At 42.7% G+C, this 18,842-nt stretch overlaps 1 protein-coding gene, 10 non-coding genes and 1 pseudogene across 11 annotated transcripts in view; 8 read left to right on the top strand and 4 right to left on the bottom strand.

Moving 5' to 3' along the window:
* Positions 1-18,842, top strand: part of LOC108183681 (protein NLRC3-like) — a 117,778-nt gene that overhangs the window by 11,156 nt on the left and 87,780 nt on the right. The window lies entirely within an intron of this gene.
* trnav-aac (transfer RNA valine (anticodon AAC)) lies at positions 369-441 on the top strand. Its single transcript has one exon. It is a non-coding gene; the product is annotated as a tRNA-Val (tRNA).
* On the top strand, positions 546-618 carry trnav-cac (transfer RNA valine (anticodon CAC)). The gene has a single exon. It is a non-coding gene; the product is annotated as a tRNA-Val (tRNA).
* Positions 1,659-1,741, bottom strand: trnal-cag (transfer RNA leucine (anticodon CAG)). Its single transcript has one exon. It is a non-coding gene; the product is annotated as a tRNA-Leu (tRNA).
* Positions 3,073-3,145, top strand: trnav-aac (transfer RNA valine (anticodon AAC)). The gene has a single exon. It is a non-coding gene; the product is annotated as a tRNA-Val (tRNA).
* Positions 3,250-3,322, top strand: trnav-cac (transfer RNA valine (anticodon CAC)). Its single transcript has one exon. It is a non-coding gene; the product is annotated as a tRNA-Val (tRNA).
* trnal-cag (transfer RNA leucine (anticodon CAG)) lies at positions 4,399-4,481 on the bottom strand. The gene has a single exon. It is a non-coding gene; the product is annotated as a tRNA-Leu (tRNA).
* trnav-aac (transfer RNA valine (anticodon AAC)) lies at positions 5,813-5,885 on the top strand. The gene has a single exon. It is a non-coding gene; the product is annotated as a tRNA-Val (tRNA).
* On the top strand, positions 5,990-6,062 carry trnav-cac (transfer RNA valine (anticodon CAC)). Its single transcript has one exon. It is a non-coding gene; the product is annotated as a tRNA-Val (tRNA).
* Positions 7,139-7,221, bottom strand: trnal-cag (transfer RNA leucine (anticodon CAG)). Its single transcript has one exon. It is a non-coding gene; the product is annotated as a tRNA-Leu (tRNA).
* Positions 8,904-9,067, bottom strand: LOC137494470 (U1 spliceosomal RNA). Its single transcript, XR_011014428.1, has one exon. It is a non-coding gene; the product is annotated as a U1 spliceosomal RNA (small nuclear RNA).
* LOC137495130 (U6 spliceosomal RNA) lies at positions 15,666-15,736 on the top strand (annotated as a pseudogene).

The raw sequence follows: 18,842 nt of genomic DNA, 5'->3' as shown, positions 1-18,842 counted from the left end.
TCCCCATGTTCGTGTGGGTTTCCTCTGGGTGCTCTGGTTTCCCTGACAAATCCAAAAACATGTGATCAAGACGGCAGAAGGGCCACAGCACTTTAGAGTCATGCACACCAATCAGGTAAAAACCTGTCGACTATGCATGAGCTCAGAAAATGTGATGAAGGAACGCCCAGAATTCAGGTGCTTCAAATGTGATGAAAGGGGACATTTCGCAAGGACCTGTACAGCTGTGTTGGGCCCGGATTGTAAATTGGCCCTAATACCTGCAGGGAGCTTGTCACGCCGAGTTGGCTTTGTCCGCTCGATTGACCAACGCGTACGCCTTGTTTTATCCTTGCAGGCCTAACTTCGCTGGTGAAAGCACTTGTGGGGTTTCTGTAGTGTAGTGGTCATCACGTTCGCCTAACACGCGAAAGGTCCTCGGTTCGAAACCGAGCAGAAACAGTGCTCTTCTTTTGGCGAGAAAATAATAGCATCGACTGCCGCACCAGCAATGATCGTCGACAGGCACCCAATCAAAAAGGGTTATCAGCTCGATCTGCCTGAAGGTTTCCGTAGTGTAGTGGTTATCACGTTCGCCTCACACGCGAAAGGTCCCCAGTTCGAAACTGGGGGGAAACAACCTCTGGCTTTTATGACAATTGTCAAATCAGGCTTCTGTTGAGTACTGACGTTCACTGAAAACATTCTTTCTGCAGAGCGGTGTGAGGCTAGAAGTTTGAATTCAGCTCAGTGTTTACCGCCCCTCGCGGTGTCGCAAACTTGCGTAGAATCTGATTTCTTTTAGCTTTGTGTTGTGCATGAGCAGGTGGCCAGTGCGTTTGCTGGCCCTTCACGGTGCAGACCGTACAAGACAGCTCTATAAAAAAAGACTATAAATACTTGAAGCAGCACTGGCCTATTGGTTTCCGTAGTGTAGTGTTTATCATGTTTGCATTACACGCTAAAGGTCTCCTGTTCGAAACTGGGCGACATACAATAGTGGAGGTATTCAACAAGACGAGGCAATGCATACGAAAAAGGGCTATTTATTCCAAGTAATTTGTTTGTGCTCAGAGAATTTAGTGCTGGAGTAGGAGTTTCGTTTTCTTTAGAGAGAGGGATATTCACCGGGGTTCGGGTGTACTCTGAAGAGATGGGTGTTAGCTGTCGTTTGAAGGACACCGGTGTATCCGTAATCCGAGTGGGAATGGGAAGGTGATTCCACCAGCGTAGAACATTGAATGAAAACATTGTGGAAAGTGACTTTCCGTCTCTCTGCGCTGGCACCACAAGACAGTGCTCTCACCCTAACCGGAGGCTCCTGTGGTTATCACGATGGCTTTACAAGCGGAGGGTCTCCTGTTAGCAACTGGGCGGAAACATTCAGATTTGGTTTTACGCACATTCTCAATTGGCTCTCTGCTCACTGGATGATCCACGATACAAGGGCATGGATCTGTCAAATGTCATGACTTGACGTTGTACGAGGATTTGACGAAAAAAATGCCCTGCAAACCTTAAAAAGCAACACCATCCCAGGACAATTCTTTTGATCCCCTTTCAGTGCACTTGCGTTAAAGCCCGCGTGATGCGGCACTTTGTCAGTGTTACTGTATCATTCGGACATGGGGGCAGAGAGTTAAAGAATTCAGCCTGAGCGCACTGCCGCAGGCTCGGTTTGTCAGAAGTGGGATTCGAACCCACGCCTCCAGGGGAGACTGCGACCTGAACACAGCGCCTTAGACCGCTCGGCCATCCTGACATGCAAGCTTGGCAGGAGCTGTCTCCTGGGAGCCACACCGCAGTACCGTGACATGGAATCTGGTGCTTCACAGCTTGCCCAGCTCTGGCTGTCCAGCTCATTGGCGCTGCAGGCAGCTAATCTGTGCTCGCCTCCTGGGGCTGCGCCTAGTTTCAATAGCCAACACTTGACAGCTGTCATTGCTTACGGCCACACCACCCTGAGGGGGCTATAGAGCAAACAGGAAGTGAGTTGGCAGCAGTAAGGAGAGAAAGGCTCTCCCCATTTTGTTTGTCTACCTTTTTGTTTATTGACCTTGAGTGTTTTTGTTTGTTTGTTTTCTTTTTGTCTTTAAAAACCACCTAACAGCAGCATTTTGCTGACTGAAGGGTGGTTATGTAGTGTGTTTTATTTTTAATCATGGACAGATTCCCCGGCAACGACATGGAAATGGAGGGACTTGCAAGAAAGGATAAAGAAAATGGGCTGGATAATAGACGGAGAGGGAAAGAAAATGGACTTGACAACAGACAAAGAGATAAATAAAATGAAGAGCCCGGCCAACGAAGAGGTGAGAAAGGTAAGGATAAGCAAGAGGTACAAAGAAGAGTATGCACAAAGGAAGCAACAGTAACTGTAGAAGTAGAAAATGTAAAAGATGCAAGAAGATTTGATATAACCAAAGCAGTCACGGAGCTGATTGGAGAAGGAAGAATGCTGGCGGTGAGACCCAAACAAACAAAGGGAGTATGAAGTAACAATGGAGACTGAAGATGACACCGAAATTTTAATAGACAATGGATTGACAATTAAAGGAGTGAAATCTGAAGTACGGAGGTTACAAAACGGAGACTATGTTGTTTCGTTCAAGCATCTGCCTGTTTACCTAGCAAATGAAGAAATTTTAAGCAAGCTAGAGAGATGGGGAGTTTTCCCCATATCTAAAATTAAAAGAAGATTGTATCCTGGCACAAACATAGAAGATGGAACAAGGTTTGTAAAAAACAGATTTCCGGAAGAGATGGTCTCCTTACCATACAGTACCAAAATCGAGACGGCGGAAGCGCCACAGCACTTTAGAGTCATGCACACCAATCAGGTAAAAACCTGTCGACTATGCATGAGCTCAGAAAATGTGATGAAGGAACGCCCAGAATTCAGGTGCTTCAAATGTGACGAAAGGGGACATTTCGCAAGGACCTGTACAGCTGTGTCGGGCCCGGATTGTAAATTGGCCCTAATACCTGCAGGGAGCTTGTCACGCCGAGTTGGCTTTGTCCGCTCGATTGACCAACGCATACGCCTTGTTTTATCCTTGCAGGCCTAACTTCGCTGGTGAAAGCACTTGTGGGGTTTCTGTAGTGTAGTGGTCATCACGTTCGCCTAACACGCGAAAGGTCCTCGGTTCGAAACCGAGCAGAAACAGTGCTCTTCTTTTGGCGAGAAAATAATAGCATCCACTGCCGCACCAGCAATGATCGTCGACAGGCACCCAATCAAAAAGGGTTATCAGCTCAATCTGCCTGAAGGTTTCCGTAGTGTAGTGGTTATCACGTTCGCCTCACACGCGAAAGGTCCCCAGTTCGAAACTGGGCGGAAACAACCTCTGGCTTTTATGACAATTGTCAAATCAGGCTTCTGTTGAGTACTGACGTTCACTGAAAACATTCTTTCTGCAGAGCGGTGTGAGGCTAGAAGTTTGAATTCAGCTCAGTGTTTACCGCCCCTCGCGGTGTCGCAAACTTGCGTAGAATCTGATTTCTTTTAGATTTGTGTTGTGCATGAGCAGGTGGCCAGTGCGTTTGCTGGCCCTTGACGGTGCAGACCGTACAAGACAGCTCTATAAAAAAAGACTATAAATACTTGAAGCAGCACTGGCCTATTGGTTTCCGTAGTGTAGTGTTTATCATGTTTGCATTACACGCTAAAGGTCTCCTGTTCGAAACTGGGCGGAAGCATACAATTAGCGGACACTTTTGTCCAAAGCGACATACAATAGTGGAGGTATTCAACAAGACGAGGCAATGCATACGAAAAAGGGCTATTTATTCCAAGTAATTTGTTTGTGCTCAGAGAATTTAGTGCTGGAGTAGGAGTTTCGTTTTCTTTAGAGAGAGGGATATTCACCGGGGTTCGGGTGTACTCTGAAGAGATGGGTGTTAGCTGTCGTTTGAAGGACACCGGTGTATCCGTAATCCGAGTGGGAATGGGAAGGTGATTCCACCAGCGTAGAACATTGAATGAAAACATTGTGGAAAGTGACTTTCCGTCTCTCTGCGCTGGCACCACAAGACAGTGCTCTCACCCTAACCGGAGGCTCCTGTGGTTATCACGATGGCTTTACAAGCGGAGGATCTCCTGTTAGCAACTGGGCGGAAACATTCAGATTTGCTTTTACGCACATTCTCAATTGGCTCTCTGCTCACTGGATGATCCACGATACAAGGGCATGGATCTGTCAAATGTCATGACTTGACGTTGTACGAGGATTTGACGAAAAAAATGCCCTGCAAACCTTAAAAAGCAACACCATCCCAGGACAATTCTTTTGATCCCCTTTCAGTGCACTTGCGTTAAAGCCCGCGTGATGCGACACTTTGTCAGTGTTACTGTATCATTCGGACATGGGGGCAGAGAGTTAAAGAATTCAGCCTGAGCGCACTGCCGCAGGCTCGGTTTGTCAGAAGTAGGATTCGAACCCACGCCTCCAGGGGAGACTGCGACCTGAACGCAGCGCCTTAGACCGCTCGGCCATCCTGACATGCAAGCTTGGCAGGAGCTGTCTCCTGGGAGCCACACCGCAGTACCGTGACATGGAATCTGGTGCTTCACAGCTTGCCCAGCTCCGGCTGTCCAGCTCATTGGCGCTGCAGGCAGCTAATCTGTGCTCGCCTCCTGGGGCTGCGCCTAGTTTCAATAGCCAACACTTGACAGCTGTCATTGCTTACGGCCACACCACCCTGAGGGGGCTATAGAGCAAACAGGAAGTGAGTTGGCAGCAGTAAGGAGAGAAAGGCTCTCCCCATTTTGTTTGTCTACCTTTTTGTTTATTGACCTTGAGTGTTTTTGTTTGTTTGTTTTCTTTTTGTCTTTAAAAACCACCTAACAGCAGCATTTTGCTGACTGAAGGGTGGTTATGTAGTGTGTTTTATTTTTAATCATGGACAGATTCCCCGGCAACGACATGGAAATGGAGGGACTTGCAAGAAAGGATAAAGAAAATGGGCTGGATAATAGACGGAGAGGTAAAGAAAATGGACTTGACAACAGACAAAGAGATAAATAAAATGAAGAGCCCGGCCAACGAAGAGGTGAGAAAGGTAAGGATAAGCAAGAGGTACAAAGAAGAGTATGCACAAAGGAAGCAACAGTAACTGTAGAAGTAGAAAATGTAAAAGATGCAAGAAGATTTGATATAACCAAAGCAGTCACGGAGCTGATTGGAGAAGGAAGAATGCTGGCGGTGAGACCCAAACAAACAAAAGGAGTATGAAGTAACAATGGAGACTGAAAATGACACCGAAATTTTAATAGACAATGGATTGACAATTAAAGGAGTGAAATCTGAAGTACGGAGGTTACAAAACAGAGACTATGTTGTTTCGTTCAAGCATCTGCCTGTTTACCTAGCAAATGAAGAAATTTTAAGCAAGCTAGAGAGATGGGGAGTTTTCCCCATATCTAAAATTAAAAGAAGATTGTATCCTGACACAAACATAGAAGATGGAACAAGGTTTGTAAAAAACAGATTTCCGGAAGAGATGGTCTCCTTACCATACAGTACCAAAATCGAGACGGCGGAAGCGCCACAGCACTTTAGAGTCATGCACACCAATCAGGTAAAAACCTGTCGACTATGCATGAGCTCAGAAAATGTGATGAAGGAACGCCCAGAATTCAGGTGCTTCAAATGTGACGAAAGGGGACATTTCGCAAGGACCTGTACAGCTGTGTCGGGCCCGGATTGTAAATTGGCCCTAATACCTGCAGGGAGCTTGTCACGCCGAGTTGGCTTTGTCCGCTCGATTGATCAACGCGTACGTCTTGTTTTATCCTTGCAGGCCTAACTTCGCTGGTGAAAGCACTTGTCGGGTTTCTGTAGTGTAGTGGTCATCACGTTTGCCTAACACGCGAAAGGTCCTCGGTTCGAAACCGAGCAGAAACAGTGCTCTTCTTTTGGCGAGAAAATAATAGCATCCACTGCCGCACCAGCAATGATCGTCGACAGGCACCCAATCAAAAAGGGTTATCAGCTCGATCTGCTTGAAGGTTTCCGTAGTGTAGTGGTTATCACGTTGGCCTCACACGCGAAAGGTCCCCAGTTCGAAACTGGGCGGAAACAACCTCTGGCTTTTATGACAATTGTCAAATCAGGCTTCTGTTGAGTACTGACATTCACTGAAAACATTTTTTCTGCAGAGCGGTGTGAGGCTAGAAGTTTGAATTCAGCTCAGTGTTTACCGCCCCTCGCGGTGTCGCAAACTTGCGTAGAATCTGATTTCTTTTAGCTTTGTGTTGTGCATGAGCAGGTGGCCAGTGCGTTTGCTGGCCCTTGACGGTGCAGACCGTACAAGACAGCTCTATAAAAAAAGACTATAAATACTTGAAGCAGCACTGGCCTATTGGTTTCCGTAGTGTAGTGTTTATCATGTTTGCATTACACGCTAAAGGTCTCCTGTTCGAAACTGGGCGGAAGCATACAATTAGCGGACACTTTTGTCCAAAGCGACATACAATAGTGGAGGTATTCAACAAGACGAGGCAATGCATACGAAAAAGGGCTATATATTCCAAGTAATTTGTTTGTGCTCAGAAAATTTAGTGCTGGAGTAGGAGTTTCGTTTTCTTTAGAGAGAGGGATATTCACCGGGGTTCGGGTGTACTCTGAAGAGATGGGTGTTAGCTGTCGTTTGAAGGACACCGGTGTATCCGTAATCCGAGTGGGAATGGGAAGGTGATTCCACCAGCGTAGAACATTGAATGAAAACATTGTGGAAAGTGACTTTCCGTCTCTCTGCGCTGGCACCACAAGACAGTGCTCTCACCCTAACCGGAGGCTCCTGTGGTTATCACGATGGCTTTACAAGCGGAGGGTCTCCTGTTAGCAACTGGGCGGAAACATTCAGATTTGGTTTTACGCACATTCTCAATTGGCTCTCTGCTCACTGGATGATCCACGATACAAGGGCATGGATCTGTCAAATGTCATGACTTGACGTTGTACGAGGATTTGACGAAAAAAATGCCCTGCAAACCTTAAAAAGCAACACCATCCCAGGACAATTCTTTTGATCCCCTTTCAGTGCACTTGCATTAAAGCCCGCGTGATGCGCCACTTTGTCAGTGTTACTGTATCATTCGGACATGGGGGCAGAGAGTTAAAGAATTCAGCCTGAGCGCACTGCCGCAGGCTCGGTTTGTCAGAAGTGGGATTCGAACCCACGCCTCCAGGGGAGACTGCGACCTGAACGCAGCGCCTTAGACCGCTCGGCCATCCTGACATGCAAGCTTGGCAACGGCCACACCACCCTGAGGGGGCTATAGAGCAAACAGGAAGTGAGTTGGCAGCAGTAAGGAGAGAAAGGCTCTCCCCATTTTGTTTGTCTACCTTTTTGTTTATTGACCTTGAGTGTTTTTGTTTGTTTGTTTTCTTTTTGTCTTTAAAAACCACCTAACAGCAGCATTTTGCTGACTGAAGGGTGGTTATGTAGTGTGTTTTATTTTTAATCATGGACAGATTCCCCGGCAACGACATGGAAATGGAGGGACTTGCAAGAAAGGATAAAGAAAATGGGCTGGATAATAGACGGAGAGGGAAAGAAAATGGACTTGACAACAGACAAAGAGATAAATAAAATGAAGAGCCCGGCCAACGAAGAGGTGAGAAAGGTAAGGATAAGCAAGAGGTACAAAGAAGAGTATGCACAAAGGAAGCAACAGTAACTGTAGAAGTAGAAAATGTAAAAGATGCAAGAAGATTTGATATAACCAAAGCAGTCACGGAGCTGATTGGAGAAGGAAGAATGCTGGCGGTGAGACCCAAACAAACAAAGGGAGTATGAAGTAACAATGGAGACTGAAGATGACACCGAAATTTTAATAGACAATGGATTGACAATTAAAGGAGTGAAATCTGAAGTACGGAGGTTACAAAACAGAGACTATGTTGTTTCGTTCAAGCATCTGCCTGTTTACCTAGCAAATGAAGAAATTTTAAGCAAGCTAGAGAGATGGGGAGTTTTCCCCATATCTAAAATTAAAAGAAGATTGTATCCTGGCACAAACATAGAAGATGGAACAAGGTTTGTAAAAAACAGATTTCCGGAAGAGATGGTCTCCTTACCATACAGTACCAAAATCGAGACGGCGGAAGCGCCACAGCACTTTAGAGTCATGCACACCAATCAGGTAAAAACCTGTCGACTATGCATGAGCTCAGAAAATGTGATGAAGGAATGCCCAGAATTCAGGTGCTTCAAATGTGACGAAAGGGGACATTTCGCAAGGACCTGTACAGCTGTGTCGGGCCCGGATTGTAAATTGGCCCTAATACCTGCAGGGAGCTTGTCACGCTGAGTTGGCTTTGTCCGCTCGATTGACCAACGCGTGCGCCTTGTTTTATCCTTGTTTTATCCTTGTTTTATGGCTCTCTGCTCACTGGATGACCCATGATACTAGGGCGTGGATCTGTCAAATGTCATGACTTGACGTTGTACGAGGATTTGACGAAAAAATTCCCTGCAAACCTTAAACGACAGACGTCTGCAAAAGATTGCAGTTCTTGAAACAAAGTTACCTCTGATCCGAGCAGAAGCGTTCGCTTACTCAATGGCAGAAAAAATGATGACCTTTCACACGGTCTACATTCGTTCTGTCAGTAACAGCGGCCGGCCGGCAAATAAAATTCTGACATTCCACAGGGCACACTCGCTTGGCGGACAAAAGCCACCGGGGGCTCTCTTTGCGTGTTCCTTCACCTGGTCAAACCGCTTTGAGGGGGGACCTTTCGAGTAGTTTTCGGCGTCAGAACAGACTCTTCTAGCGACGTGTGGGCAGGCCTTCCACAGGCGCGCGCGGCTCTACTGAAGCAAAAGAGGCTTGGCAAAGGACGAGGAAGAGAGGGAAGCGCCGCTCCAGCCGGGTCCAACGCTACTGCCTGAACTCTGTCTTGAACCACTGTACTCAGGGGAGAGCGCGAACGCAGTCCCCCACTACCAGAAATTATGACGTCGAGATTCCAACATTTGGGGTATTCGCAGGGGTCAGCGTGGCCGGAGTGCAATGGCCAAGCTTCACCCTGGGTGAACCACCTTCTTGATCATGGTATCTCCCCTGCCAGGTAGGTATGAGTTGCCGGGTGGCGCAAATGGCAGCCGCCGTTTTCTATCGGCCGTACTCCAGGGCGGTGATGCCCAGCAACCGAGCATGGGGAATGGGCCAGCAACCCCTGTCCCCTGACGGCGCTGTACTTGCAGCAGACGTGCCTGTGCCTGCAAACCACTCGCTAGTAACTGTGGCAACGCATGAAGAGTTTGAGCTTCCTCCAGATGCTTGCTTTGTGTTTTGTCATCAGTTGGGGCTGCCAACACATGGATTCCACTGGACGCACTCGATCTGGGGATAACAGACCCTCTATGGGGGGAGGGGAGGGGATCCTCCTGTTCTTTCTTTCTTTTCCTCCATCTGTTTTCTTTCTCTACAGATGTCGTTTTTCTCTGCTTAGTTTCTGATTTGGTCTATTTGGACATGTCGACCTCCTGCTTTGCTGCGGTTCGGACCGCCTTTGCCTAGAGCTCCGTGCTTTGCACTCTTGCCTTGTATATTTTGTGTCCTGTTTTCTTACGTCAGCCTATCAGCACAGTGCTCAAACGACATAGCTTGAAGAACACGACGGGATCTACAAACGTTCCGCAAAAGAACTTCACTGACGAAAGCGGAAGCGCTAACGAAACAACCTCTCGCTGCAAGCACCTTACATTCCTGGGACGGGAAACCACCGACGGCTGGCTGCGAAATTGCCTCTGGTTCAGATTGGTTTAGAACCGTCCCTCTGCCTAAAACGCCACAGACGTCTGCAAAAGATTGCAGTTCTTGAAACAAAGATACCTCTGATCCGAGCAGAAGCGTTCGCTTACTTAATGGGAGATAAAATGATGACCTTTCACACGGTCTGCATTCGTTCCATCAGTAACAGCGGCAGGCCGGCAAATAAAATCCTGACATTCCACAGGGCACACTCGCTTGGCGGACAAAAGCCACCGGGGGCTCTCTTTGCGTGTTCCTTCACCTGGTCAAACCGCTTTGAGGGGGGACCTCTCGAGTAGTTTTCGGCGTCAGAACAGACTCTTCCAGCGACGGGTGGGCAGGCCTTCCACAGGCGCGCGCAGCTCTACTGGAGCAAAAGAGGCTTGGCAAAGGACGAGGAAGAGAGGGAAGCGCCGCTCCAGCCGGGCCCGACGCTACCGCCTGAACTCTGTCTTGAACCACTGTGCTCAGGGGAGAGCGCGAACGCAGTCCCCCACTACCAGAAATTATGCAGTCGAGATTCCCACATTTGGGGAGTTCGCAGACATCTGCCCAGGGAACGTGCAATGGTAACTGTAGACTGTAGACTCTCGTCCAACGAGAAGCCGCGATTGTCTACAGTTTGCTTAGACCCTGGGCTAATCGGAGGGATGCATTGTCTAAAGTTTAAAAACAGGGCCAATCAGCGCTGAGGATTTTCCAAAGTTTCTCTTGCTCTGAATGCTCAATTTATCGGGTCAGAAAGTTCATCTGCTGTCGAGATTAATTCGTATGTTAAAGTGATTTTGTGTGGAAAGTTATTTTTATACTGTTATATTGATGCACAGTATGTTTTGTTCACGACATGTTTGAAATATCTCACTTTTTGAGCAGTATTCGTGACGCTGCGCCTTCAGAAAGTACACCTGTTGTTGAGATTTCGTGTGGTAAGTTATTTTTATACTGTTATATTGATGCACAATATGTTCTGGTTACATCACGTTCAAAGTTTTTCACTCTTTATGCAGCATTTTGTCTTTGTTCGTGAGGCTGCGCTGTCAGCAAGTACACCTGTCATAGTGATTTAGAGCGGTAGGTTATTTTTATCCTGTTCTGATAAACAGTATGTTTTGCTCACATCACATTTAAAATATTTCACTGTGTGTGCAGTATTTTGTCTGTGTGCCTGACGCTGCGCTGTCAGACGTTCATCCATTACAGAGATTTTGTGCGGTAAGTTATTTTTATTGTTACATTAATGCTAAGGTCACATCATGTTTGAAATATCTCATTCTTTGTGCAGTGTTTGGTCTGTGCTGGTGACGCTGTGTCGTCAGAAAGTTCACCTGTCCTAGAGATTTCGTGTTGTAGGTTATTTTTATACTGTGATATTACTTATATGTATATATGGCTGCACAAAACCTGAAAAAGTTTAGCTTATGTATTATTTTCAACGCTCGTGTCGGTTTGATAGCTCCATTCACATAGTAAACAGTTGTTTCATTAAAATATAGCAACCATCATGCTAATAAATAAATATCCCTTCATATACAGCAATATATGTGACCATGACAATTATTATCATTAGTTATTACTATGAGAAGTAAAGAACATTTTAAGATCTTAGCTGGGACAAAACATATGATCCATACCTGTACACAGTAAAATCATCAGAGTAAAATTTACTCAGTTCAGAGAACATTTGGTCCCTCTCTAAATTGAGCAAAATTTACTCAGCAGCAGAGTAAAGTTAATGAGCCGATGATGAGTTTAATTAAGTGATGATTGAGGACTGATGATGAACACCTGCTGTTAATATGCAGAAAAAGAAGAAAAGCAGCAGCAGCTACGCTCATTGCTTACCTGATTGACTTTATTTCTGTCAGATGTTCAAAAAATCCATATGAGACTGTGGCGAGGGGGCGTGGCCGAGAGCCGTGGGAACGGAGTAAGGCCACCGCGTAAGTGGATACACCTGCGGTGCGCACCTGCCTCGGATCCCACGGAAGGAGCTCTGGACCATAAAAGGAGGAACTATGGCAGAGGAAGCCGAGAGAGGACCGGGCCCGGACATATTTTACTTTTGCTTTCAGTTTGACGGCAGTCTTCGTGAGGAGCTGCCGTCCGTTCGTATAGGTTTAGACACGGAGACTGCCGTCCCTGTTATTAATAAATATTTTAAAACTGCGTCGGTTCTCCGCCTCCTTCTTTCTGGCGGCCAAAGGGCCATGAACTTTATTACAGTGGTGCCGAAGCCCGGGAGAAGGAGGGACGCGTTGTCCAGATGCCCTTGCCGCTGAGAGAGGGGCGAGTGTTTGGGAGTTAACCCGAGTGGGGGAGAAACCTGTTCGTCTGCCCAGAGTGCCGGGACGGCCTGAGGCTGGCGAGGAAAGGATCTGCCTGCTGCCGTCTCCCAGCATGGGGAGGAGCAGGAGACGCAGGGCTCACCACCGAAGAAGAAAGTGCTGAAGGGAGCCATCCCACAGAACCCGGGGGAGTTGCCGCGATCCACCATGATGCCAGAGCCTGCATCCATCCACGGAAGCGGAGCAGGAGACCAGAGATGCCGCCAGCCAGCCAGGAGAGCCGCCGCCGGACGCCAGAAGACGGACGGGTGGATAGATTCCTCCACAGGGCTCCCAGCACGTCATCGCATCTCTCAGCTGGTGGAGGACCGAGGGGCAGCATGTCTGGAGAACCGAACCCCAATTTTTTTTTTCTTTTTCCTCTCTCCCCTTTCCTGGTCTACTCTGTCTTTCCTTTTTTTTCATCTCCTGTTCTCTCGGCCCATCTCATATAGGTCTCGCAGGGGCTGTGGCGCCAACCCCCCATTGTCTCCGTAAGGAGCTGCCGTCCCTGTTATTAATAAATATTTTTAAACTGCGTCGGTTCTCCGCCTCCTTCTTCCCGGCGGCCAAAGGGCCGTGAACTTTATTACAGAGACTTATAGTGAAGTCCAGTGTTGTAATGAGAAACTAAATCATTTGGTGATGAACGGTTAGTAATTTCAGGAAGAGAGTTAATACTAGCAAAAAAAGGATTCTAAATTAATATGTTTTATGTTACGGAAGGAAATAGTACGGAGAGATTTGGTGGAAGAAAGAGAGAGTGCAAAATTAAATCAGAGGAGAAAATTATCCGTTATAGGGAGTTCCTCAGCAGAGAGGTCAATGGGTGAAACACCAGAGCAGCAGATGAGGTTGAGGGTGTGTCCTTTAGAGTGTGTGGGAACATTGACATGCTGTTGAAGTCCAAAGCTCTCAAGACAGGATATAAAATCTCTTGTAAGGGAGTTATTAAAATTATCCACATGAATATTAAAATCTCCTAAAACTATAATATTAGGTGAGAGGGTGGTAATATGTGTTAAAAAGCAGCAAAGTCATTTAGAAATTCATTATTTAGTTTGGGTGGACGATAAATTATGGCAACATTTGTAGGTGTGGATCCAGAAAATTTTTAAATCATAGATTCGAATGAAGGAATAATGTGAAAATGTTTTTAAAGGAAAATGAGAAAAATTTTCAAGAATGTGTACTCAAAAATTTCTACATTTGTTTCAGAAACAAAGTGCATAAAAGACCAGTTTCAGAACAATTTTGGAAAAAAATATTTGTGGAAATAGACGAAGAGGGAATCTGGAAGAATTTAAAATGGAAATATTTAGACGCAAAAATTGAAAAGTTGGATTATTTCATCAGACATAATGTTATTTTCACTGAAACAAAACTGGCACAAATTGGAAGCAGTGAGAATGCATTATGCAAAATATGTGGACTGGAAAATGAAGGTATTATGCATTTGTTTTTAAAATGTGTTGAATTTAATACATTTATGGCAAAGTTAAAAGAAAGTATTAAACAAATGATGCCAAGTAAAACAGCAGATTGAGGAGGAGACAGAATGGTATAAAATATTTTTATTTGGTTTTAATTAGGGATGCACCGATATGGATTTTTTGGCCGATACCGATAACCGATAATTCTTCAGACTTGGAGGCCGATAGCCGATATGTATAGGCCGATAATTATAAATATTTTAAATTGTTATATTTTTATACAGCAAACTTCATAAAAGATTGAACTGCTCTTATGAACTGAATAGTCTATACTTGAAGCAAAAAAGCTATGATTTCGAAATTGCAAGGTGATTATAGACCTATATTCACCATTTCACATAAATCATTGCACATTGATTATGATGAAAATAATAGTTTAAATAACAAAATTATATTTATTTAACAAGCAAGTTAAATATACTTAAATAGGATAAAAATTAAAGAGCTAAGGACAGAAACCAGCTCAAATGGTCATGAATAAAATGTGTTACAGTGATGTACACATCTACAAATATGTCATGTCCGAAAAAAAGGCTTTTTAGAGGTGTTTTGACAGTTTAGAGCCACCGTACAAGCAAATAGCTAAATACAGATAATACGTTTTAGTACGTTTAGAAAATACGGCACAGATTTATCCTATTTGGTGTTTTGACATGTTACATGTAGGTGCTGCTTGTCAATCAGACAGCGCTTCTGCGCTCATTCTTGCCGTCAATCGCGGAAAAATGATCGATGAATAGTTTGATAAACCACTGAGAGTTTAACTCAACTGTAGAGGCAGAGTTGCCATCAGAGTCAGATTTTGATACAAAGCCTGCATTGAGCTGACTTTATGACAAACACAGAGCAGAATATAAAGAGCCCCTTTGACTGAACTCACCTCTCCCCCGTGCTACAGTGTGTGTGTGTGTGTGTGTGTGTGCGCGGTGACAGCTCTCACGTGAACTTGTTATAGTCAATATGAATATTCCAATCAAACTGAATACTATCTTACATCAACAACACATGACCAGCAACGCGTTGATAATAACAAATAATAAGATTACAAACAACCATTATGTTTACACGTGTTGTAAAATGTGCGAGTCCTTTAACAGGACTGGGCTGCAGTTTGGGGTGTGAGTGAAGCGGAGGAAGAGGGAGAGAGAAAAGAGGAGCGTTTTTTTCGCAATGAGACCATTTTCTGTGATGTTCCCTCTTTGGTGACTTACTTGTTGTACCACACGGAAAGTAATAAATATTTTAGACCAAGTTACACGTGTCCTCTTTCATTCACCAGCTGCAACTAAAAGAGTTAACCCTGAAAAGAACATTATTCGGCCCTGGAGTAATAAGTGAATCTCCCCTGATATCTCTAACACAACAAAGAGACAGAGCAGGAAAGGTTTCCACATGTAATATTTTTCCTGAGGCGATTTAAAGCAAAATACACAGTGACACTCAATCAAGCATATCTACAATGACAAGGAACGTGGTTACTTACTGAGTTATTAATGCACAGCAAGCCACGCGAAGAAAGGACAGACTTAGAGGGAATAATCAGTGTGAGGAGAGATCCATTATATTGCACTGGGCAAGTCTGAACAAGTTCAGCCCACGCGTGCGCGAGGCAGGCAGGTCTGTACAATTACATAATTTATTGGCTTAAAGATATCGGCCTAATTATGACATCGGATCGATAATGATAATCTTAAAAATAGCATTTATCGGACGATAACGATATGGGCGCCGATATATCGTGCATCCCTAGTTTTAATGGAAGTAAAACAAGAATTGCCTATTTGTTTTTATCAGTTGCAAGAACTGTAATTTGAGAAAGGAGAAACATTGTTAAAAATAAACATGCTAAAATGGAGTTATGGACAATGTATAAAAGAAACTGGAAAACTATATTAAAACTGTGGAACAATATTTTAGAATGGAAGAAAAAGAGACTGAATTTTACAAAACGTTTATGTTGAATACTCCTTATATTATGTACACACTAGGTGGTTTGAAAATAGATTTGCCAGAATGATTATGCTTGTTGTTTTCCTGTTTTGAAACCAACATAATGTCATAAGGAATGTTTGTAAATGATATTTTAATATGCTTCTGAACTGATGTTTTGAAAAAAACAACAACATATACTTGGATCGATACAGAGAAGATTAGCATGGCCCCTACGCGAAGGAACCTGATGGATCTTCTCTGTCCCCACCCTGTGGCCCCCAGCAGCCCTCTCGACGTCACATGGCCTTAGACTGCAGAGTAGTGACCCCTGAACCCCATTGGTGTCACCTGTGGCTTTGAAGGGTGCTCATGCTTGTTGAAATTAAACAAATTACCCAACATGGTAAAAAATCAAAGGCGGGAACTGGCATAATTAGCCATGTGCTTTCTGGGGTATGACAGGTGCATATTAATTAGCCATGTGCTGTAGACTGCTCTCATTGTATATCATTTATTACATAATTTGAAAAAGAAAATCCATTTTAAATGAATTGAGTAACATATAATAATAAGTATTATAATTGTATGTTTATTTGCAACATAACTAAATATAGCTTTTTTGAATTGCATGTCAGTTAGATAAAATGTTTTTATAATCAGGACCTTATATTTTACACCTTTTAAGAAATAAAATATTTTAATAGTTCAATAATAAACATACTGAAATATTGACTTTTAAATGTTTTAGAATTTTGTCAATTATATTGACCGCAATGTTCAGGTAACTTATTTATTAATATTAAATAACACATAATAAAATATTTAAACAACTGATTAAACTAAATGTAGTACCTAAAATATTAGGTTGTAGGATATAAGAAATATTATATTAAAATACTTTCAAATTTAAATTTCAGGCATTGATATTTAAATAGGTTTGTCATTTTTTTAAAGTTTAATAAATTATTTAAAAATTCAATTAAATATATTTTAAAATATTTCATTTACATCAATGTTTACAGTTATATTTACATATACACATATTTTTAGGTGTTACTGCATTTACATTGAACATTTACTTAAGTTTAATTTACAATATAATTTTATACCATTTTATTTTAACTGTTAGCTAAACTACAGTTTATAACTTGTTTATTAATAATATACAGAACCCTAATATTACCATCCTTTAAATTACACAATGATAACATTAAAGCAACCACATGAATATGTGTACGCAGTGTATTTTTGGAAGTTTAATTTTATCCTTCAACTCTTGTTTGCAATAAATGAATAGAAAAAAATGATGTAAAGTGTAATATAAATATTGTGTAAAGTTATTCAAGTCACAACAGATAACCCACTCTTGGGACACTGTAGCTACTAAACAAATATCTTTAAAAAAGCTGAAATGTACACAGAGATTAGAAATAAAATAAAAAAAATGTTTATTTACACAAAATATATAAGTATTTATTACTTAACATATTAGGGCAGTGCAATATAGCGTAAAATTATTTTATTAATCACAACAGTTTACGCAATATTTTTTTAAAAATCCCAAACGTATGATGAATTATTATTTTATAAACTACCTTCCCAGTAGTTGCTGCTCGGCTATTTGCTAGAGCAGCTCAAAGCTTAACGCAGAGCTGAAAATAAACACTAATAGCAGAAGTTAAGAAGAAAAAAGAAAATGACAACAGCCAATCAGAGTCAGAATATCTTGCTTATTTGTTTAAAAAAAATGATGTTTGCATCTTTACAGTGTTTTTAGACTTAGACTTAATTTTTAGAATTAGTTATTTGCATCTGAACAATATCTTTTAACTGTTTAATATTATTAAATAAATGATTTAATAACACAGATAAAAAATGCATTTTTGTAGGGAAATGTTATCTTAGAAATAATAGCATTTTCTATGCTATCATAAAGCCCTACAACTTGTACATGTATATTTATATTTGTTTTATACAACATAAACATTTATCTTGCTTAGTTGTTTTAAAGACTAATTGTTTGCACCTTGACAGTGTTATTAGACTTATAATTTTTAGAATTAGAGTTAATTGCATCTGAACAATATCTTTTAACCACTCAATATTATTAAGTAAATTATTTAATAACACAGAAAAAAAATGCATTTTTCTAGGGAAATGTTATTTTAGAAATAATCGCGTTTTTCTATGCTATCATAAAGCCCTAAAACATATACATGTATATATCTATTTTTTTGTCAAATAAAATAAACATTTACAACAAAGCTTGTCGTCTTTATAGTCTGTTTTGTCTCCTTTTTAACTTCCTCTATCCACTGCACCGCTTTATAAATCGCGCTTCCTGGAGGTACCGCCCAGCGGCCAATCGGAGCGCACGTTCAGTGGAACTTTCTCAAAGAGCCAACGGCACGCTACAAAACATGACCAAATTCGGAAGCACGCTTTGTGGAACTTTGCGTGGACCAATCCTGAGCCAGACGTCGGGCCAATCAGGAAGAAGGGAAAGTGGAACTGTGGAACGGGAAGGGAACCGAAGATTCTCCCGCAAGAGGCGCAAGGATGACACGCAAATCCGTGAAACGCTCCATATTGCTTTTTTTAGTGCGTGGGTAAAGGTACAGAAATGAAAAAAGACAAAAGGCTTTTCACGATTCCAAATGGTGCATGAGGATGGGTTTAGCAAATGGTGGGAGGTGCTGCTGGGTCAACTGGAAAGTCTACATGCATGGTGAAAACGAATGTGGGATGCTTTGATCGTTTGTTTTGTTGTGCAACCAATGCACTTCCAAAGCCTTTGCTTTAGTGGGACTTTGCCATAGGCTAACCTGACACTCTAATTTCCCCTGTCTTTCAACTTGGTGACCTACACTGTAAAAAATTGCTGTTAAAAAACGGTCAGATTCTACGGTAAAATAATGTTTTTTCACTAAAACAGTAATATTCTGTTAAAAACAGTGCTTTCTGGGTAACATTTTTGTTTTCGAGAAAGTAACCAACTGCAGAAAACTGTGAGCTAACAGAGTTCAGATTCGATGTTTTGAAGTCTGTGTTTAAAATCACACTTTGTGTCCTTGTTCACTATTCCATACACTAGTTAACTAATATAGTTCACCTGACAGTTTTAATGAACACTAATGAGTGAATTCAGACACTGATGAACACCTGCTGTTAATAATCATAATTACTGAAGAAAATAAACAAGAAACGCAAACAGTGACTTGAGTTACAACATTAAATCAAATCACATAAAATAAAACAGCTTCAGTCTCAGCAGAGGATCATTAAACAACTCCACAAACAACAGCAGACACACACTTATTACTGACTGATTTGACTTCCATACTATTC

The sequence above is a fragment of the Danio rerio genome, chromosome 4, assembly GCF_049306965.1.
Source record: "Danio rerio strain Tuebingen ecotype United States chromosome 4, GRCz12tu, whole genome shotgun sequence".
NCBI lineage: Eukaryota > Metazoa > Chordata > Actinopteri > Cypriniformes > Danionidae > Danio > Danio rerio.
This window is presented reverse-complemented; position numbering and strand designations above follow the sequence as displayed.